Source organism: Lepus europaeus, chromosome 17 (assembly GCF_033115175.1).
Source record: "Lepus europaeus isolate LE1 chromosome 17, mLepTim1.pri, whole genome shotgun sequence".
Lineage (NCBI taxonomy): Eukaryota > Metazoa > Chordata > Mammalia > Lagomorpha > Leporidae > Lepus > Lepus europaeus.
This window is the reverse complement of record NC_084843.1, coordinates 84,286,730-84,310,194: the sequence shown is the minus strand read 5'-3', so window position 1 is coordinate 84,310,194 and position 23,465 is coordinate 84,286,730. Positions and strand designations below refer to the sequence as shown.

General features: G+C 42.3%; 1 long non-coding RNA gene and 1 pseudogene across 1 annotated transcript; both read left to right on the top strand.

Moving 5' to 3' along the window:
- The first annotated feature begins 1,351 nt into the window (after nucleotides 1-1,351).
- LOC133776129 (E3 ubiquitin-protein ligase TRIM13-like) lies at nucleotides 1,352-3,180 on the top strand (annotated as a pseudogene).
- Nucleotides 3,181-5,064: 1,884 nt separating this feature from the next.
- Nucleotides 5,065-12,735, top strand: LOC133776132 (uncharacterized). Its single transcript, XR_009868343.1, has 3 exons — nucleotides 5,065-5,194; nucleotides 12,198-12,347; nucleotides 12,535-12,735. It is a non-coding gene; the product is annotated as an uncharacterized LOC133776132 (long non-coding RNA).
- Nucleotides 12,736-23,465: the final 10,730 nt, after the last annotated feature.

Here is a 23,465-nt window from a genome sequence, read left to right as displayed (position 1 = left end):
CATAGCAGAGAGCTGGCCTGGAAGAGGGGCAACCGGGATAGAATCCGGCGCCCCAACCGGGGCTAGAACCCGGTGTGCCGGCGCCGCAAGGTGGAGGATTAGCCTGTTAAGCCACGGCGCCGGCTCACCTTTGACTTTTTTGTTGTTGTTGTTGGATAAGATTGTTTTAGCTATTTGAGATGTCTCATGCTTCCATATGAATTTTAGCATCATTTTTTCTAGGTCTGCAAATAATGCCATTGATACTTTGTTTAGGATTACATTTAATCTGTAAATTTCTTCCAGTAGTATGTATATCTTCATGATGTTGATTGTTCCAATCCATGGTCATCAATAATTTTTTTCATTTTTAGTGCCTTCTTCCATTTTTTCTTTAATGTTTTGTAATGTTCATAGTAAGGATCTTTGATATCATTGATTAATTGTTTTCCAAGGTATTTAATTCTTTTTGTGGCTATTGTGTTTGTATTTCTTGTATGTTCATTAAACCATGCCATTCTACAATCCATTATCCAGTTCCATATCCACTTCCACATGTTTAAGTAGTTGTTAAAAAATTACCCCAAATTTTGTGCTACCATGTCTCTAATTGCTGTGGATACCATAGGAAGATACCACATATGATCTCAGTTACACAAAGTAAAATTATTCTTCACAGTTCTGAAAGCTGTGAGTTCCAGTATCAAGGTGCTTGCTTCCTTTTTTTCTGGTGATGGGTGTCTGCAGATTCAAGTCTTCTCGCTGAGTCTTCATATGGCTTTTCCTCTTTTTATAGGTCCACTACTCCTAACAAAAAGCTACACCTCTATTGCTAACTTTTAACACTGATTACATTCCAATGACCTCATCTACTAATGTCAACATGGTGAAGGGACAGCTTATATATGAGATCACTACAAAAACTGATGGGAAAGTGAAAATTAAAGATAAGTTTATTTTCATATGGATAGTTTTGAAACTAAAATTTTTCATATTTTTCATGAACTTTTAAAAATTATACACATAGGCTTAAAAAACTTAGAGCATAACAAACATTTTAATTTACTTCTTCCACAAATGTATTTAAGTAGTCTCATATTTGTGGGAGACTTAAACATTATGTTTATCACATCCAGGAAATACTCTTAGACCTATCAGTATGATCAATTGTGACCTGAAATTGATCACTTGGACTAGTGAGATGGCATTGGTACATGCCACCTTGATGGGATTGTATTGGAATCCCCTGGCACATTTCTAACTCCACCATTTGGGGCAAGTTTGATTTCGTACTTTTTACTCAACCAGAAGATAGCATTTCTTCCCTAGAAACACCATTGTCTTTGGTGCCCTCTGATTTACAGAATGTGTAATGCAGCTGCTTGAAGACCTCATGTGCCCAATTTGTTGCAATCTGTTTGATGATCCTTAAGTATTGCCTTGCTCACATAGCTTCTGCAAAAAGCATCTGAAAGGTCTCATAGAGGGGACAGCGTAGAATTTATTGTGCAGACTATCATCTTTCAAGTGTCCCTCCTGGCATTAGGAAATGTCAGCTACTGGAGTTAACAGGCAGCAGGTTAATTATTCCCAGAAGGATATTGTGGAGAAGTATAACAAGATCAAGATTTCTCCCAAGATGCTAGTGTACAAAAGACACTTGGAGCAGCCTCTCTATTTTTTCAGCCTGACTGATATGCAGCTGATTTGTGGGATCTGTGCTATTCCTGGTGACCACACCAAGCATGTCTTCTGATCTATTGAAGATGCCTGGGGCTGGCACCATGGTGCAGTAGGTTAATCCTCTGCCTGCAGTGAAGGCATTCCATATGAATGCCAGTTCTAGTCCTGGCTGCTCCTCTTCCCATCCAGCTCTCTGCTGTGGCCCGGGAAAGCAATAGAAGATGGCCCAAGTCCCTGGACCCCTGTACCCATGTGGGAAACGAAAGAAGCTCCTGGCTCCTGACTTCGGATCACCGCAGCTCCGGCCATTGCAGCCATCTGGGGAGTGGAACAATGGTTGAAAGACCTTTCTCTCTTTCTCTCCCTCTCACTGTTGTAACTCTACCTCTCTAATAAATAAATAAAATCTTTTAAAAAACAAAAAGAAAGAAGAAATGCCTATGCTCAGGAAAAGAATGCCTTTGATTACCTCTTCCAGAGCTTTGAGACAATGTGTAGGAGAGATGCTCTTTCTCACTTGGATACCATAGAAACTAGCAAGAGAAAATACCAGGCCGGCGCCGCGGCTCACTAGGCTAATCCTCCGCCTTGCGGCGCTGGCACACCGGGTTCTAGTCCCGGTTGGGGCACCGGATTCTGTCCTGGTTGCCCCTCTTCCAGGAGTGCAGTGCAGGATGGCCCAAGTGCTTGGGTCCAGCACCCCATGGGAGACCAGGAGGAAGCACCTGGCTCCTGGCTTCAGATCGGCACAGTGCGCCAGTTGCAACACACCAACCATAGCAGCCACTTGGGGAGTGAACCAACAGAAGGAAGACCTTTCTCTCTGTCTCTCTCTCTCTCTCACTATCTAACTCTGCCTGTCCAAAAAAAAAAAAAATACCAACAGTTACTAAAGATTAGGATAAAATTAAGGAATTTTTTGAGAAGTTGAAACACACATTGGATCAAAAGTATAATGAAATCCTATCTGACTTTGAGACCATGAAATTTGCAGTTCTGCAAGCCTATGACCCAGAGGTCAACCAGCTCAACACCACCTTGCAGGAAAATGATTGGCCTTTAACATTGCTGAGGCTTTCCAAGGTTTATCAGAACCCACAATATTTCTGCAACAGATGCAGAAGTTCAAATCAAAGAGAAAATCAAAGTCATCAAGGAAATTCCATTACCTCCCTCTAATTTTTCCACAAGCCCTTTATTGAAGAACGTTGATCAGTTAGTGTGAGAACATTAGATTAGTAGATGTGGATAAACTTTCTTTGCCTCAGGGCACTTGTCACATTCATTAGAAAGATTCCCTGGCACTTTTATCAGTTATTTGCAGTAGTCCTTCTGCTTGACCTCATTTTCTTCAGTCCCACTGCATCCCTAAAGTGCTCTTTATTTGATGAATGTGGCAGGCAATTCACTCTGTCAGCCTATGTTCTTTGGGTATGTGCACCTTATTAGTTGTGGTCTCAGCAATTCTTATCTACACTAACACAGAAGGCCTCTTATGGCAATCTTGACAGCCAGAACAAGTACCACAGCTTACTGAACTCCTGGAGAAAGGTCTATTTGTAAGGGCAGTTCATGACATCAAAGCCACAGATATCATATTAGAAAAATAAGATTTAATGCAGAGGTACATTTTTATGGATGAGTTGATACAAGACTTTGGAAAAACAAGATTTTTGACTGATATGTGAAATTGAAGATGTGAAACACTAGAACTAGAGACCTTTGCACTTAAATATAGAAAAAATATCATTGATACCTTAGGAACTGAAGTCCATAGACTTGGGAATGAACTAAAAAAATGAAATCCTAAAGTTCCATGTATAAATCTATAAAATGATACAATGAATCACTTTGGAAGCATGTTTGCCCAGCCACTCTGAAAAGCCATTTCCTACCCTTTCATGCTGACTACAGAGCCATTCAGAAGACACTGTTTCTAAGAAGAAGAAAATATGTTGTGTGAAGAGCAATTGAAGAGTCCACAGAACCAGAACAACTTCCTAAATTCTATGAGACATTACAAGTTGGATTAATCTGAAAATCCTGTTTTTGTGATTCAGTATGGAACATTTTAGTATTTGAATTGCTTATAGTTTCTCATTTTAGCATATCAATGTGTGTTGTACCTTGAAATAATGTTTCTTCTCTTCACATTGGTAAAACTAAGTGGCATCCCCAGGATTATGACTTTCAGTTTTGTTTCCACTGAAGTTTTCATTCTATCAAAATCTGCCCATCTTGAATATGTTGGCTATATCTCAGTATGTGATTTTTAAACAGTCCCTGTTTCAGAGTCAATCTTTCCTCATAAAATGTGTAAATTGTTACTACATACCTGGTGACTTTGACCAGAGTCCTAACAGAAGCACTATCCTAACGTAATTATCCACATTGTTCATTCCAGAAATGACTTAGTTGCTGAACTGAATGAAGGTATTTCAGGACACTCTTTAGTCCATAGTTGTTACACCTTTGTAAAATGTATTCTTTATTTTTTCCATATTTCATTTAATTTTCCTTCTTTTATAATCCTATCTTGACTTCTACATTGTTTTATTAACATTCTACTGAAGGGAAAAGTTTCCCTCATCAGCTGGATGTATTAATAATTCCCAAACTATGGTTCCTAATCAAAAAACAAGAAGGCAGGATCAATAATTCTGTAACAAGAACTACTATTTCACTTTTCTCAAATGGCCACAGCCCAAGCACCATGACTCTCAAGAATAGAGTATCTTGTCTGATGAAAAAATAGAATGATTATGTTCTTTTACCCAGTAATTTCATTTCTAGGAATTTATTCTAAGGAAATAAAAGGAATAGACCACAAAGACATCAGCACATAATGTTCCTCTCAGTGTTTCTTAAAATAGCAACCCATCAATAAATAAGCAGGAAAACAATAGGGGAAAAATTCAAATCTCTATGAGAAAAGTATATATAAGTCATTGTTGGAGCACCCAACAGTATTAGTCTACACATTGGATCATACAATTCACTGTCAACAAGAGAAGTGATATCTTAAAATCACAAGAGACAAAGAAAGATCTCCATCCTTAAAATTCACTAATAGAGTCTCATTTATTATTATTGTTTTGTTTAGGTTTTCAGTGCCTTCATGCGTCAATTTTTGGTAGACTGTGCTTATCTAGGAATCTATCCATTTCTTCTAAATTTTCCTATTTGTTGGCATATAGCTTTTTCATAATTTCTGATGAATTTTATTTCTGTGGTGTCTGTTTAACATTTCCTTTTTTATTTCTGAATTTATTAATATGTGTCATCTCCCCTCTCTCTCTCTCTCTCTCTTTTTTTTTTTTTTTGACTACTTAGGTCTGTGGTGTATCAATTTTAATTTTTTTTAAAAAATTGCTCTTCATTTCACTGATTTTTTGTTTCTTTTTTGTTTCAATTTTATTTCTTCTTTAATTTTAAGAATTTTTTTCCTCATACTAATTTGTGATTTGGTTTATTGTTTTTCCAGGTTTGGAATGGATTGTTAGATCATTTGATCCTTTTCTGATTTCTTGAGGTAAGCACTAATTGCTATAAACTTAACTCTCAGAATTGCTTTTGCTGTATATCATAAGTTTTGATATGTATGTTGTCATTTTCATTTATTTCCTGTAATTTTTGATTTCCTTCTTGATTTCTTCTATGATCCATTGTTCATTCAGGAGCAGGCTGTTCAGACTCCATGTGCGTGCATGCTTTCTAGAGTTTCTTCTGTTTTTAATTTTTATATTCATTCCATTGTGGTCAGAAAAATGATTTCATTTTATTTTAATTTGTTGAAATTTGCTTTATGGCAAATATGATCTATCCTAGATGAAGTTCCATGCACTAGTGATAAGAATGTGTATTCTGCAACTGTGGGATGAAACATTCCGTATATGTCAATATGTCATTTTGGTCCATAGAGTAGATTAGCTGTCTTCTCTGATTTTTCTTTGTCTAGTTGTCCTGTGTATTGATGAAACTGTGATATTGCTGTTGCCCATTACTATTGTATTGAAGTTGATGTTTCTGTTTAGAGCCATTAACCTTTGTTTTAAATAATCAGGTGCTGGGGCTGGCACTGTGGCAAAGCAGGTAAAGCATTCCATATGGGCACTGGTTTGAGACTTCACTGTTCCACCTCTGATCCAGCTCTCTGCTGTGGCCTGGGAAAGCAATAAAAGATGGCCCAAGTCCTTGTGCTCCTGCATCCATGTGGGAGACCCAGAAGAAGCTCCTGCCTCCTGGCTTCTGATTGGCTCACCTCTGGCTGCTGTGGCTATTTGAAGAGTGAACAAGCAAATGGAAGACCTCTCTCTCTCTCTCTGTCTGTCTCTTAGCCTCTGCCTCTCTGTAGCTCTGCTTTTCAAATAAATAAGTGATTCTTAAAAAAAATGAAAAATCATATACCCTGGCATTGGGTACATATACATTTACCATAGTTACAACTTTCTGTTTGATTGATCTCTTTGTTAATACATAATGCTTTTCTTTGTCTTGTTTAATAGTTTTGCTTTAAAGTCTGTTTTTATGACATTATCATGGCTAATATTTCTCTTTTTTACTTTTTCTTAGCATGGAATATCACTTTCCACCCTTTAACTTTCAAAGTCTGTATATATCTTTGTAGCAGAGATGTGTTATTACAGGCAGTAAAAGATGGGTCTTGTGTTTTAATACATTCAGGTAGTCTATATCTTTTTTTTAAAGATTTATCCATCCATTTGTAATTTTTTAAATTTATTTGACAGATAGAGTTAGACAGTGAGAGAGACAGAGAGAAAGGTCTTCCCTCCATTGGTTCACACCCCAGATGGCTGGCACGGCCTGAACTGTGCCGATCTGAAGCCAGGAGCCAGGCACTTCCCCCTGGTCTCCCATGCAGGTGCAGGGGCCCAAGCACTTGGGCCATCCTCCACTGCCCTCCTGGGCCACAGCAGAGAGCTGGACTGGAAGAGGAGCCACTGGAACTAGAACCTGGTGCCCATATGTAATGCCAGTGCTGCAGGCAGAGGATTAACAAAATGAGCCACGGTGCCAACCCCTATCCATCCATTTGAAAGTCAAAGTTACACAGAGAGAGAAGGAGATGCAGAGAGAGAGAGAGGTCTTCCATCTGCTGGTTCAGTCCCCAGTTGGCTGCCATTGCTGGAGCTATACCAATCTGAACCCAGAGCCAGGAGCTTCTTCCAGGTCTCCCACATGGGTGCAGGGGTCCAAGGACTTGGGCCATCTTCTACTACTTTCTCAGGCCATAACAGAGAGCTGTATTGGAAGTGGAGCAGCCGGGACTTGAACCAGTGCCCACATGGATGCCAGCAATGCAGATAGCAGCTTTACTTGCTACCCCACAGTGCCAGCCCCTTGATTTATTTTATGGTTTTTCTTTTGGAAACTTCATGGTTTAAGAGTGAGTTAATCTTACTCCTTATTGTGATGCATGCTCACCATTTATCTAGACCGTATATTTAATTACTAACAGTTTTATTGGGTATAACTAGCTTACAAAATCTCATACACTAACATGACATGCAAGAGGTTGTAGCTCATAATGATTATTAATACAGGACCGAGTTTCATCTGAAGTATCAAATGAAGCTAAGTTAGTTTCTCCAGACTCCTTCACTCTGCATTTTGCTGTAACTTGCTGCTATTGAGGGGTATTATATTGTGGCCTCTATGTTCCTGCTATTTTTCTGTGCAAGGATATAGGAGTCAGCCCTGTATCATGAGAACATTGCTCTTTATCTTTAAATGGATTTAAGCAAGCAACACTCACTCAGGCTGTGTGCTTCAATGTGGCACTATATAATATCAGATGCATAATGATAATTTTGTATAATATTTATTTTTAAAAAACATTTATTTATTTGAAAGTCACAGTTACACAGAGAGAGAAGGAGAGACAGAGAGAGAGAGAGAGAGAGAGAGAGAGAGAGAGAGTCGGTCTTCATCTGCTGGTTCACTTCTCAGATGGCCGCAATGGCAGAGCTGCTCCAATCCAAAGCCAGGAGCCAGGAGTTTCTTCCTGGCTCTCTCATGGGTGCAGGGGCCCAAGGACTTGAGTCATCTTCTACTGCTTTCCAAGGACATAGCAGAGAGCTAGATCAGAAGTGGAGCAGCTGGGTCTCAAACCAGTGCCCATATGGGGTGCTGGCACTGCAGGCAGTGGCTTTACTCACTATGCCATGGTGCCAGCCCTTATATTTTATAAGCAGGTATTTCAAAACTTTCATGGGCAATACATAATATCATTTAATTTTATAACCATGAAATTTTGAGTGCTTTTATATAAAGCATAGTTAAAGAACTAAAAACATTAGAATTATAGAATGTATGTATATTAATTCCATAGAAGAGAAAAATCTACACAACCTGGACCTCTATATCTGTTCAAGCTGATGTACTAAGATTTTTAAATTGGCATAATAATTGAAAATGTTAGAGGTTCCCAAAACAAATTGTACCTATTTTTAATCTATTTGATTGTAAGTAGAATATGCAACTTATTTTGTATTATTTTTAAAATAAAATTGAGGGCCCGCACTGTGGAAATAGTGGGTAAAGCCAGCAACTGTGGTGTTGGCATTCCATAAGGCCACCAGTTCATGTCCCAGGTGGTCCAAGTATTTGGGCTACTGCACCTATGTGAGCAACCCAGAAGGAGCTCCTGGTGTCTGGATTTGGATCAGCACAGCGCTGGCCATTGTGGCCATTTGGGATGTGAGCCAATAAATGGAAGGTCTTTCCTCTCCCTCCCCCTCTCCCTCTCTCTCCCCCTCTCCCTCTCTCTCTTTATCTCTATATATCTCTACCTTTATCTCTGTCTCTCTCACCTTCTCTATCTCTATAATTCTGTCTTTCAAATAAATAAAAATTTTTTTATAAAAATGGGTTTAAATATTTTCAAATATTTCCTACAATACAGAAGAATAAAGTACTTTTGGGTCCATGAGAGTCTCACAGGCATGGAAAGCCAAGACACTGTGGCAAAAACAACCTGAATGAAAGATCTTGGTGAACAAGAGCCTAGCAGAAAGAATGGGCCATCAAAGGAAGCACCTTTCTCTGAAGGGAGGAAGGAACCTCCACTGCGATATGGCCTTGACTAAACAAGTTCAGAGTTGGTGAACTCAAGGGGCTTCCATAGCCTCGACAGCTCATGACAAGAGCCTTGGGTGATTACTGACATCATAAATAAGAGTGTCAATTGTTAAATCAACAATGGGAGTCACTGTGCACATGCTCCCCACATAGGATCTCTGTCAATGTGTTTTACTATGAGAGTTAATGATAACACTACTAGTCAAACAGTACTCTATATCTTGTGTGGGTGTGTGGGTGCAGTCTGTTGAAATCTTTGCTTAGTATATACTAAGTTGATCTTCTGTATATAAAGATAATTGAAAATGAAACCTGATGAAGAGTGGGGTGGGAGAAGGAGTGGGAGATGGGAGGGCTGCAGGAGGGAGGGAGGTTGGGGGGGGGGGGAAAGCCACAAAATGCAAAAGTTGCACTTTGTAAATTCACATTTATTAAATAAAAAATAAAAAGTAAAGTACTTTTGAAGAAACATTAAATAATTCATTTTCACAATGGGTAAAATCACCTTTTTTTTCCTCTTTTTAAAAATGTATTCATTTGCAAGGCAGATTTATAGGGATGGAGAAACAGTCAAAGAGATTTTCCATCTGCTGATTCACTCCCCAAATGGCTGCAATGGCCAGAGCTGGGTAAAACCAAAGCCAGGAGAAAGAAGCTTCATCTTGGTTTTCCATGTGGATGGCAGGGACCCAGTCATGTGGGTCGTTTCAGCTGCTTTCCCAGGCCATTGGCTGTGAACTGGATAGGAAGTGGAGCATCAGGACTTGAACAGGTGCCCATATAGGATGCCAGCATTACATATATGACATAACCTCCTCAGCCACATTGATGACCTCCTAAAATCACCTATTTCTAAAGAGTTTGTTTTTATTTATATTCTTTTTATAAAAGACTTATTTGTTTCTTTGAAAGTAAAAGTTAGAGGAAAGAGGGAAAGACAGAGAGATCTTCCATCAGCTGGTTCACTCCCCAAATGGCTGCAAAGGCAGGGGTTGGGCTAGGTCAAAGCCAGGAGCTTCTTCCAGGCCTCCCACATGGATGAAGGAGCTCAAGAACTTGACCAATACTCTGAAGTTTCCCCAAGCCATTATCAGGGAGCTGGATCAGAAGGGTAACAGCCAGAACTTGAACTGGCACCCATATAGGATTTCATTCTCACAAATGGTGGCTTAAATGCTAGCCCCTCCTTATATTCTTTATAAAATTACTTTTAAGGGTCTCCTTCTAAATAAAAATTATGTATTATTTATCAAGATTATTGTGTAATTTATTAATTGTCTCTATTTATAAGTCATGGTAACACCAGGATTTGTTAGAAGATCTAAATGGGTGCCAGTGCTATGGTGCAATAGGTTAAAGCCCTAGCCTGCAGCACCGACTTCCCATATGGGCACCAGTTTGAGTCCTAGTGGCTCCTCTTCTGATCTAGCTCTCTGCTATGGCCTGGGAAAGCAGTGAAAGATGGCCCAAGTCCTTGGGCCCCTGAACCCACATGGGACACCTGGAAGAAGCCCCTGGCTCCTGGCTTGGATCAGCTCAGCTCTGGCCATTGTGGTCATTGGGGGGTGAACCAGCAGAATGGCAGATCTCTCTCTCTCTTTCTCTCTCTGTAAATCTGTCTTTCAAATAAAAATATCTTTAAAAAAAAAAGAAAATTAAATGAGTCATACCCCTTAGGTATAAACTCAGCTAAATCTACAGTGTCTGTAATCTGTCCATAATAAAATTCAAGTCTGGTACATATCTCATCAGGTAGACATTACTGTGTCCTTCCTTTAAGAATCAAGAACAGGGGCCAGCATTTTGGTGCAGATTAAGCAGCTGCTCACAATGCTGGCATCCCATATGAACTCAGGTTCCAATCCCAGTTCTGATCCAGTTCACTACTAATGTGTGTAGGAAAGCAGCAGAACATTACTGAAGTACTTGGGCACTTCCCACCTATGTGGAAGAACCAGTTGGAGTTCCATGCTCCTGGTTTTTGCCTGACCCAGTCCCAGCCATCGTTGTCATTTGGGGAGTGAACCAGCAGGTGGAAGATTTCTCTCTCTCTCTTTCATTATCTTCCCACTCCATCTTCTGTAAGTCTGACTTTCAGATAAGTAAATAAATAAATCTTTTTTTTTTAAAAAAAGAAACTAAGGGACCGGCACTATGGCACAGCAGGCAAACACTCTGGCCTGAAGAGCTGGCATCCATATGGGTGCTGGTTCTAGTCCTGGCTGCTCCTCTTCCAATCCAGCTCTCTGATGTGGCCTGGGAAAGCAGTGAAAGATGGCCCAAGTCCTTGGGCCCCTGAACCCACATGGGACACACCTGGAAGAAGCTCCTGGCTCCTGGATTTGGATCAGTGCAGCTCCGGCCATTGCAGCCATCTGGGGAGTGAACCATCAAATGTAAGATCTCTCTCTCTCTCTCTCTTTCTCTCTCTCTCTCCTCTCTCTGTGTAACTCTGACTTTCAAATAAATAAATAAATCTTAATAAAAAGAAACCAAGAAAGCAGAAGAGATTCAAGAAAAAACTAATTAGTTTTAAAAAAGAGTCCAGAACAGACTATAAATGTGCTACTACTGCACATTTGTCACTAAGATGTGCTAAATGCAAAATAATTAATGTATATTATCATGTACTTATTTGGATGATTGATTATTGGTAATTAATATTTAATTTTAAAGGAAAAAATTTCAAGTGACAATATTCATCAGTAGAAAAAAGTTGAAACAAAGCACTCTCTCAATCTCACAAAGTCATGTGGATAGGAAAAGGCATATCTGATTCATTCTAAGCAGCCTTTCTAAAATTTATAATTTTTTTTGGCAATAATAAACTTGGCTCATCATAGAAAGTTCTTTGAAGGCTGTTGTTAAGTTTGTTACTCTTTGAAAAAGTAAATCTGATTGCATGATACAGCAAGAGGTAAATTTTTGATTTATAGGACACTTGAAAATCCATTATACTTAGTCTCTATACTTTATAGAACAGAAATTACACAGATAAATTTCACTTTGTCTAATTTTTTAAAATATTTACTTATTTATTTGACAGGCAGTTACAGACAGAATCTTCCATTCGCTGGTTCACTCCCCAATGGTCACAATAGCCACAATGGCCACAATGGGCCAACCCAAAGCCAGAGGCCAGGAACTTCTTCAGGATCTCTCACATGAGTGCAGAGGTTCAAGCACTTGGGCTATCTTCCACTGCTTTCCCAGGTCATTAGCACAGAGCTAGATTGGAAGTGGAGCAGCCGAGACATGAACCAGCACTGTATGGGATACCAGTGCCACAGGCAGAGGCTTAACAACTATGACACAGCACTGGCCCCCAATATATCTGAATTTACGATAAACCCAGAATACAATTTTTTTCTTTATTCCTTTCTTTCTTTCTTTCTTTCTTTTTTTTTTTTTGCTAATTTTTCTGTGTCATGAAGCTTGCACATTGTATCCAAGGACGTGGACCAGGGATAGAGGCTTATGATTACTGTGTGCAAGAACTCTCCTCTTGAGGATCAAAGCATCTGACAAGGAAGCTCTCCTAGATTAAGTCCTCAAGCACCTTTCCCAATAACAAGCAAGAGAAGGTATGGTAACTGGAGAGCATCTTTGGTTTAATTAACTCTGGGAGGTCTGAGTGTTACTGGAGTCCTCATTGGGATGTAATAATGGGTCATGAATCAGTTGAATATGATTATTCACCACTAGAGGGCTCTGTTGGGTCAATTAAATTTTCACAATCATTGACACCTGATTCCCCACTGTTGTCTCCAGCTGCTCTTCTGGGGAAGCAAATGTGCTCCTCTTAAAGGATACTTAAGTCCAACACTGGAGGAAGCGTAACTGAAAGAGCCCACAGCTGAGATCAAGGCATAACAACACTTGCTTCCATGTGAAAATGATTAAGCATACTGTCTTCATTGGGTAAAAGTCATCATGATGTGGACCAGGGACCTCTGTGTCTCCAAGTGTATTTCTACCTTCCAGCTGCAAACCCAGAATAAGGCATCCAAAGAATAAACAATGATTCCATACTTCTATGTGGTGCTTCTCTGTTTAACATTGCCTGCTGAAACCTTCTTATTCCTATATATTTTTACCCAGCATGATTTGTCTTAATTTTTTCACTTCTGACAATATTCAACAATTTGCACACTGTGCTCTACATTTGCACACACTGACAGCACTTTCTTTTTGTGTGTGCTATAAACCTGATAAATTGCTCTAATGATTTTTATTTTTTCATCATTGTAAAAATGCCAATATCATGTTCTTTAATAAGTTTGGCATAATACTGAAAGGTGTTTAATACTGAAGACACTGTGCTTTTGCTTGCTTGTATTACCTAGATTGGCAGTAGTGATACCCTCTGATTATACCTTCAGGTTGAACTAAAGAGAGCCTAAATTCTAAAACAGGAATAAAATTACTGATAATGGAGATGAAGCTGAAGAGAAGAAAACAAGATTGGGCACTCTGATGGTGTGAGTGAGCTGTTTATGGGTGATCTGTTCCTTACGTGACACCTGCTTCTGCAGGTTTGCCAAATTATCTACAATAATAACCTTCTTTCACTTATCTTTAAGAATTCTGCCCCAAATCTCTTCCCTTAATTTCACTTCCACAGTTAAAGAAAATGCAGTTTTGAACAAAGCTGGTTATTATGGATTTCAATTATTTGCAGAAATTCTGTCTTGCTAATGTGCGAGTCACTGATGCTAAAAGTTGCTTCTTGTCTTATCTCTCTCAGCAAGAATCTTTCATGGCCCACATTGCTGCTGGTGCTGTAGAAACTTATAGTGCTGAAGGTGTAGTCCAAAATGGAGGCTGTCATGATGAAATTCTCTGAGTGCACTATTTTAATATCAGATATTTTATTTTTTTAACTTTTATTTAATAAATGTAAATTTCCAAAGTACAGCTTTTGGATTACAGTGGCTTTCCCCCCATAACCTCCCTCCCACCCACAACCCTCCCATCTTCCACTCCCTCTCCCATCCCATTCACATCAGTATTCATTTTCAATTATCCTTATATACAGAAGATCAATTTAGTATATACTAAGTAAAGATTTCAACAGTTTGCACCCTCACCAAAACACAAAGTGTAAAGTAGTGTTTGAGTACTAGTTATACCATTAATTCACATAGTACAACACATTAAGGACAGAGATCCTACTTGGGGAGTAAGTGCACAGTGACTCCTGTTGCTGATTTAACAATTGACACTCTTGTTTATGGCATCAGTAATCACCCGAGGCTCTTGTCATGAGTTCCAAGGCTATGGAAGCCTTTTGAGTTCACCGACTCTGATCTTATTTAGACAAGGTCATAGTCAAAGTGGAAGTTCTCTCCTCCCTTCAGAGAAAGGTACCTCCTTTGATGGCCTATTCTTTCTGCTGGGATCTCACTCGCAGAGATCTTTCATTTAGGTTTGGTTTTTTCTTTTTTCTTTTTTTTGCCACAGTGTCTTGGCTTTCCATGAATATCAGGCTTTTTAAATAATCACTTATTGTATTTTTGTGTTGCTATTGACTAGCTCACAGTATCATGTTATCCTTTGCCTGTTCAGCTGCATTATACTGCAATCTTCTTTATGGACATGATCGTCACTTTTTACCCAGAGATTAGTATTCATTACACCTCCTCTGTGTTAGGCCACTATCAAGGGCTGAGGTTGTGTTAGTCAATAATTTGATCTGTGGAATTTAAAGTTTAAAAGAGATAATTTATCATAACCACCTCAAAGGTCCTTTGGTACATCTTTCTGAATAACTTAGAGATGATAACTACTTTGAAAGAAAAAATGAAGTAGCTGACATCTGGAGTGCCTACCTGTAATGCCAGCATCTCATGTGAGCACTTGCTTGAGTCCCAGCTGCTCCATTTATGATCCGTCTCCCTGTTACTGCATCTATCTGGGGAATGAACCTGAAGATGGAAGATTTCTATCTCTTCCTGCAACCTTCTCTATCTCTGCCTTTCAAACAAATACTGTAAATCTTATTTTAAAAGAGCTTAGGGTCCAGCACTATGGCATAGTGGGCTAAAACTCTGCCTGTGGTGCCAGTTCAAGTCCCAGCTGTTCTTCCAATTCAGCTCTCTGCTTTGGCCTGGGAAAGCAGAAGAAGATGGCCCAAATGCTTGGGCTCCTGCACCTATGTGGGTGAGAAGAGTGAAGTTCCAGGCTTCTGGCTCCTGGCTTCAGATTGACCCAGCTCAGTCTATTGTAGCTATTTCTGGAGTAAGCCAGTGGATAGATCTTTCTCTCTGTCTCTCCCTCTGTCTGTAACTCTACCTCTCAAATAAAATAATAAAATATTTTTTATAAAAAAAAAAACCACAGAGTTTAGCCTCAAGTTTGGAACCTTTAGTAATTTTTGATGGGTTGAGAGGAAATTTGTAAAATTTGTGCTACAACTGAGAGCCTTCTGAGTCCTAGCATGTAAGAAGAGAATAGCGAGCAGACATCTAGTAGATATGACCTAATAGGGTAGAACCCATAGCATTGTTTTTCTGAAGACCACAGTAAGTCCTATGGTCCCTGTTCAGAGGTCATGGGAAACCATCCACACAGTCGAAAGAGGAGTGTGACTTGATGAGATTTTGGTTTGTAAAATGACCTTTTAATTAAGTCCTAAAGAACATCTCCAGAGAAAACACAGAAAAGTACAGCTGAAATGTAAATATTCATTAATAATAACAAGACTTGATGAAAGAAATGGCACCTTTAAGGGAAATGTGATTCAGGGGAGGGAGATAAGAATTAGTGAATCTTTTCTCCTATGATGGTACTTAAACCAACTCTAGATGTGTTGAAGAGGATTTCACTAGGATCTGCAATAACTTGAGCATCAGAACACATAATTTCAGACTATAATACCTTTAACAAGATAAGAATCTATGAACTCATAATGATATAATACATACTCACACAATAACTAGGACAGAAGATTGAGCCTTTAGCATTGATGCTAGATCAAAATATAAATGGAAAAAAAATATTGGGAATTAAAGCACCAGCATTTCATATAATGTTGATGATTTCATATAGTGTTGATGGATGAAAATTTTTTTTAAAGATTTATTTTATTTATTTGGAAGACAGAATTACAGAAAGAGGTCGAGACAGAGAGAGAGGTCTTTCATCCGCTGACTCACTCTCCAGATGGCCACAACGGCCAGAGCTGCACCAACCTGAAGCCAGGGTCCCAGAGCTTCTTACAGGTCTCCCATGTGGGTGCAGGGGCCAAGGACCTGGGCCATCTTCTACTGCTATCCCAGGCCACAGCAGAGAGCTAGATCAGAAGAGGAGCAGCCAGGACTAGAACCGGTGCCCATATGGGATGCTGGCGCTTCAGGCCAGGGTGTTAACCCACTGTGCCACAGCGTCGGCCCCGATGGATGAAAATTTGATAGGAAAAATGATACTGGCATAATATTAGAATTTTTTTTTTTGCCAGGCAGAGTTAGACAGTGAGAGAGAGAGACAGAGAGAGAGTTATAGACAGTGAGAGAGAGATAGAGAGAGAAAGGTCTTCCTTCTGTTGGTTCACTCCCCTAATAGCTGCTATGGCTGGCACTGCGCCAACCCGAAGCCAGGAGCCAGGTGCCTCTTCCCGGTCTCCCATGTGGGTGCAGGGACCCAAGCACTTGGGCCATCTTCTGCTGCCCTCCCAGGCCACAGCAGAGAGCTGGACTGGAAGAGGAGAAAATAGGACTAGTACCCGGTGCCCCAACTGGAGCTAGAATCTGGGGTGCTGGCACCACAGGTGGAGGGTTAGCCAAGTGAGCCATAAGCGCTGGCCAGAATATTTTTTAATAAAAGTCCACACATTCCAAAAAGGAATAAATTTGTATATAGCACAGCATATACGAATGCTGTGGTGCAGCAAGTTTTGCCACTGCTTGCTGCACTGGCATTCCACATCAGAGTGCTGTTGTGCTGCTTCAAGTCCCAGCCTCTCTGCTTTTGATCAAGCATAATGTCAATGCACCTGGGAAGGCCCCAGAACATGGTCCAAGTCCTTGGGCCCTGCCATCCATGTGGAAGACCAGGAAACAGTCGTTCATCCTAGTTTCAACTTGACAAAGAACTTACTGTTGCAACTCTTTTGGAAATGAACCAGCAGAGATAGAGATAGAGAGAGAGAGAGAGAGAGAGAGAGAGAGAGAGAGAAATAGATCCAGTTTTCTGCTATGGCCTGGGAAAGCAGTAGAAGATGACCCAAGTGCTTGGACCTATGCACCTGCATGGGAGACCTGGAAGAAGCTCTTGGCTTCTGGCTTTGGATCGATGCAGCTATTGTGGCTAATTGGGGTGTGAACAAGTGGATGGAAGACCTCTCTCTCTCTCTCTCTCTCTCTGCCTCTCCTTCTCTCTGTGTAACTCTGACTTTCAAATAAATATATAAGTAGGACGGTGCCGAGGCTCACTAGGCTAATCCTCCACCTGTGGCACTGGCACCCCAGGTTCCAGTCCCAGTTGGGGCATCAGATTCTGTCCTGGTTGCTCCTCCTCCAGTCCAGCTCTCTGCTGTGGCCAGGGAGTGCAGTGGAAGATGGCGCAGGTGCTTGGGCCCTGCACCCGCATGGGAGATCAGGAGGAAGTACCTGGCTCCTGGCTTTGGATTGGAGCAGCGTGGGCTGCAACACACCAGCCGTAGTGGTGGCCACTTGGGGGGTGAACCAACGGAAAAAGGAAGACTTTCCTCTCTGTCTCTCTCTCTCACTGTCTAACTCTGCCTGTCAAAAATAAATATATAAATAAATAATTTAAAAAGATACAGATGTAGATATAGATCCCTCTCATTGTCATTCTGCCTTCAAAATAAATAATATATTTTTTTGAAAAGCAGAGTGGACAGTGAGAGAGAGAGGTCTTCCTTTGCTGTTGGTTCACCCTTCAATGGCCACCGCGGCTGGCACGCTGCGGCTGGTGCACCGCGCTGAACTGAAGGCAGAAGCCAGGTGCTTCTCCTGGTCTCCCATGGGGTGCAGGGCCCAAGAACTTGGGCCATCCTCCACTGCACTCCCGGGCCACAGCAGAGAGCTGGCCTGGAAGAGGGGCAACTGGGACAGAATCCGGCGCCCCAACCGGGACTAGAACCCAGTGTGCCGGTGCCGCAGGCGGAGGATTAGCCTAGTGAGCCGTGGCACCAGCCAAATAATAAATTTTTAAAATGTTGTATGTGAATCAATCTGGCAGAAATTCACTAATTATCAAGTTGATATTATCCATCATAGAGCAGATGGAAGACTGAGGAGAGCCCAGCATCGAACCAGGGTGATTCTGATGAGAATACCAGGGCCCACATCTTCTCAGAAAGGAACACTGGACAGACCCAGCTTGAGGTCATCTCTGCTTTGATTGTCATGAGTGCCTGCTGTCATGCAGCTCGACCGGGACTAAGAGTGACATGTCAGTGCATGGGGAAGAAAGGAACACAAGGACACAAGACTGTCTTTCCAATGAGAGATTTTATTGCTTACACACCAGGGGATTTTTATCACACTACTCATAAGCATGCTCATTGAGCTCAATACACTTATCAGTATCAATATACTTATCAATCTATACTAATTAATACACTTATAAATAAACTTAACACCACTACTCAACCTGACTTAACTACTTAACTTGGCTACATAACTTCTTAGCTTAACTACTTAGCTTAACATACTATAATAACACTTAACTATCAGAGTAACAGTATTTCCTTAATGACTAGAGCACTACTGGAATCAATACCAGTAATATCAATATTAATAATACTACTTGAACTTATTCATTAATCCACAGATCGCAGTATACAGTGTTAAAGTAATTTTGAGGGCTATCCAATTATAATAGTGTACGTACATTAAGGTCTCCAGCATTATTTGCAGATACCTTGCATGGGGTCAAAACATAGGTCAAAGCATAGTTATATTATATTACACATGACTAACATTATTTGTAAAAGCTGCATTTTCAAGGCTCGTATCATGGTCATGAAAAAGAGTGTCAGTGTTCAAGGTCCAGAGCTCCACGTCTCAGCAGAGACGGATCTCAGATCAGTCATTTCCTGGCAGGAAGTGATGGGAAGGCTGTCACTCCAGGCAGTAGGCTCAAAGTTCCCAGGGAGACAACAAGGCAAAAAGTTGGAGAGGTCCCCTGCTAAGAGGCCTGGTCTGGCTTTGTGGTCAGGTCTGGCAGCAGGCTGATAAGGACTCCAGGCAGGGTGGTGAGGCAGCATCTTGGCTGAAGTTTTGTATCACTTATCAAGGGGGCTAGCGAGCTGGCTCTTCAGCTCCAAGTGTGAGGAGATCCAGAGGTTTGCTCACACTGGGCCACACACACACACATACACACACAGACAGTGGGGTTACAACTCAGGTGCAGCTCTTCAGGTCAGCTTGTGCCACTACCTGCTCCATGCAGAGTAACAGGGTGCCTCTTCAGCTCCATATGAGTGGAGATACAGAGGTTCACATGCACCACAGGGGGCCATGGTCCCTGAGATGATGGAGAGCAGTGCGAGAGCTCCCCTTTTTATCCTCATTTTCTGGCAGTCCTCCAGCTTGCCATCCTCCAACTTGTTGTCCAATCAGTGCCGTTTCCTCTTTGCTTGCAGTTGAACAGTCCAGTCAATACTGTTCCTGCCTTACTTATGTTTGAACAGTCCAGTCAGCATAGGTAGGAGGGTATTGTCTGTAGTGCACTGTTATCTGACTGACCAGAGATGTCTGCTTGGTATGATTAGGAGTGTCTCCCTAAAAGCCATTAGGTATTGCCTCAGCTCGTGACTTACAACTCCACTTTACTTTTATTTTTGTGGCTAATGGTAACTTCTTAACTCAATGTTTTACTGTGGAGTTTCCACAGTTCACCTCCTTTACAGGTAAGCAGTGGTCCATGACTCTTTGAGACTCCTGTGGAATTCTCCACAGCTCCTCTGTGAGGAAAATTTGGATATGGTTTGGAAGAGTACTCATTTGGTGAAATACGAGTGGTTCAATTTAATTTCCATCCAAAAGCACCTTGAGTTGCATTGTGGCTGATTGAGCAGCTTATAGTTACAATCCTATTACTAAGAAGAAAATTGTGTTCTATTGTAATATTGCATGGCCTGTGTATGTGTTAAATTTCAGAGATGGTGGCTGGTAAGTGGATTTTTAAAATGTTTATTTTATTCGAAAGGCAGAGTTACAGAGAAGCAGAGGCAGAGAGAGAGGTCCTCCATCCACTGGTTCAGTTCCCAGGTGGCTGCAATGGCCAGAGCTGGGCTGATCTGAATCTAGGAGTCAGGAGCTTCTCCCTGGACCCCCTCACCCCAGGTGCAGGCCCGAGCACCTGAGCCACCCTCCACTGTTCTCGCAGGACCACAGCAGAGAGCTGGATCACAACTGAAGCTGTGGGGACTGGCCCTAACTGGCACCCAAATGGGATGCTGGCACTGCAGGCGGCTGCTTTACCCAATATGCCACAGCATCGGCCCCTGTTAAGTGGATTTCCAATAGTAGAGGTTTTGTGAGAGATCTGGTACATGGGACGAAGTAAGCATTTAAATCCATTAAACCTTCCAGTAACTGTGTCTGTGGCTATTGATGCCCAAGGAGACAGGTTAGGAGTCCTTGTCAATTTAGAAAATGCAGGAGCTTCAGTTCTGCCTCAGCCCAGTGGTAGAGCAGTGACCCTGGGGCTCCCTGCTCTCTTAAAAACCTATTGTAAATTTCCACAAATGCCTCTGATGAAATTGACTGTGAGGAACAAGAATTAATAATGCAATAAAAGGTGTTTTTCAAGCAGAGTGCCAATTGAATCTGAAATGAAGATATAATTATCTTTATGTATGTTAGTGTCCAATATCATTACTGGGACTAGAGTTGCTTTCCAACTCTTAGCTCAAGTAAATTTTTCAGGTTTCAACTGAGGAACAATAGGGTTAACTGAGGTTACTAATAGCAAGAAGTAATTATATTTAATTGCCACGGTGCTGGCCCCATAATGGTGGACTTTTGACCCCACCGACAAAGGATCCTCCAACCAACTGATGCTGACTCTCCCAGTTAAGAGGTCTCCATCAGAAAAAAGGTTGAACATCTACATATTGTCAGTTAAGGTAACTCATTATTTTATTTCTAACCTCCCCCTGAAGCTACTTTCATCCTTTAAAAAACTCTTTGGGAGAAAGAGACCATTTTACATCAAGAGTGATTTCTTGGAGCCGTGCTGTGGTAAGGGAGCTGGGCCTTCACCTGTAGTGCTGGCTTCCATTGTGGGCACCATTTCATGTGCATGTTGGCTTCTCTCCTGATTTGGCTTTCTGCAGTGCAGGATGGTCCATGTGCTTGGGCCCCAGCACCCAGCTGGGGGAGGCTCCTGGCTCCTGGTTTTGAATCAGCCCAGCTCTGGCCATTGTGGCTCTTTTGGGGGTGGGCCAGCAGGTAGAGTGTAGCCGTTGAATTCTCTACAATGTAGCAGTGGGTTCGTTTCTGAGAAGAGCAGCGTGGTGGGGGCAAGAGGCGCGGAGTCAATACACAGACCCCGGGAGTCCGGTGAGAGCAGGCTTGAGGCGAGCAGCCTGCAGACTCGTTTATTACAGTTGATACAACAGCTTATATAGCCAAGACCAGCCAATCTGGTCAAGGGGCGGTCCATACCCCAACCAATCACAGCCTGTTGCCAGGCAGTTTCCACAGCCATCCAATCACAGCCTGTCGCCAGGCAGTTTCAAATCCATCCAATCACAGCCTGTTGCCAGGCAGTTTCCAGAGCCATCCAATCACAGCCTGTTGCTAGGCAGTTTCAAAGCCATTCCTGACTAACTGACGCTCACTTGCCAGTGGCCACCTTGGCATGGCCTTCTCATTCCACTACATTTCCCCCTTTTCGTTTATTTTTGAGCAACGGGAGGCATGATTCTTGGCCATACCATTGTTGACCCCGTTTCCATGTGGTCTCCGTACGCAGCTGTGCCTGTCTTAGGTTGTCCCCCAGGGGATCTTACCCGTCATTGACTAACCAGCGCTCAAATCGAGAGACCACAGGATTGCTTGCTCAGATAGGGGTAGGAATGAGGAATAATGGTTATCAGGAATGGCATGACCGCACACAGGCTGTGGGCCATTGGAGTGGCTGACCAGAGCTAGTGGGGTACACAACGGTAACAGATATGGCTTTGGGCAGTTTCTCAGGGTAGGATGATAGGGCAGGTGCGTCTGCTAACAAGGCGGAGTCTTGGTCTTGTTCAGCTGGTTCTGGTTGGCTGTCAGTTGCAGGCTTGATGTTTCTGGCTGGTACCCAAATGGGCTGTTCCGCATTCTCTGGAAAGACACAAGCATATCCTCGACCTTTGGTTAATAGAAGCCTTTTTACAGGCGTTGGAATCCAGGGCCTGAATTTTGTGTACACTTCGACATTAGCAGCAAACATGCTGATGGCATGGGATCTAGCGGCTGCGCTGAGAGCTTGGGGTGCCCGAGGACTGCCACAAATGTGGGGATCCTCACTGGGTGCAGATGGGATGACCTCGCATGAGTTATTGTGTAGAGGTCCTCTTAGTTCATCCCACGGGTATGTGGGGGGTAGCTGACTAGGCATTGCTACCTTGTTTGCTACGTTGTTTTTTTCACTGTCAGAGTTCCCTCTCCCTAAGTCAGCAACCGTTGTCTGTGAGACAGGGACCTGGAGTGTCAGGCTCCTATCACTCACAGATTCACTATCTTTGGTAATCTGCACAGGATTCTGAGAGGGGGGTATCTTTCCCATATCTGAGCGCTTAAGAGCGGCACGGTACGCCAACTCTAGCCAGAGGAAAGACACGTATAGCACTGCTACCGTAACAAAGCAAATTCCTAGCACCTCAGCTGTGGATGGCATTTTGCAGGAGGTTTCCCTATGCTAGACAAACAGATAGTGGTGTATCAGATCGTACGTATGTCCTGTGCTTAGTGGGGGACTTCCTTGATTTGTTAGGTCAAGGCCGTATGCCCACACGGTGTCTCCGGAGCGTCACCTCTCTCGAGTGAGGGAAGATGACTTGGTTCCGAATTCTGGGATGATCAGTCCCTTATGTGAATTCGCCGGGCGAACCGAAAGTAAAAGGAGGAGCCGAGAAGCGACGTACGCTTCAGGGCGGTGTGTGCTAACCTGGGGTCACTTAGACCGAGGACAAGGACAAGGAAAGGGGCGTAGGAGGGGGTTCTGTGCTCACCCTCACAGAACCGAACAGCACACAAAACACCGAGGGGCCTACTTGCCGAAATCCAGGGGGGACCTCGCCGAGTCCGACACGCTGTCTCTTTCTCAGTCACGTTGGCGCGCCAGATGTAGCCGTTGAATTCTCTACAATGTAGCAGTGGGTTCGTTTCTGAGAAGAGCAGCGTGGTGGGGGCAAGAGGCGCGGAGTCAATACACAGACCCCGGGAGTCCGGTGAGAGCAGGCTTGAGGCGAGCAGCCTGCAGACTCGTTTATTACAGTTGATACAACAGCTTATATAGCCAAGACCAGCCAATCTGGTCAAGGGGCGGTCCATACCCCAACCAATCACAGCCTGTTGCCAGGCAGTTTCCACAGCCATCCAATCACAGCCTGTCGCCAGGCAGTTTCAAATCCATCCAATCACAGCCTGTTGCCAGGCAGGCAGTTTCCAGAGCCATCCAATCACAGCCTGTTGCTAGGCAGTTTCAAAGCCATTCCTGACTAACTGACGCTCACTTGC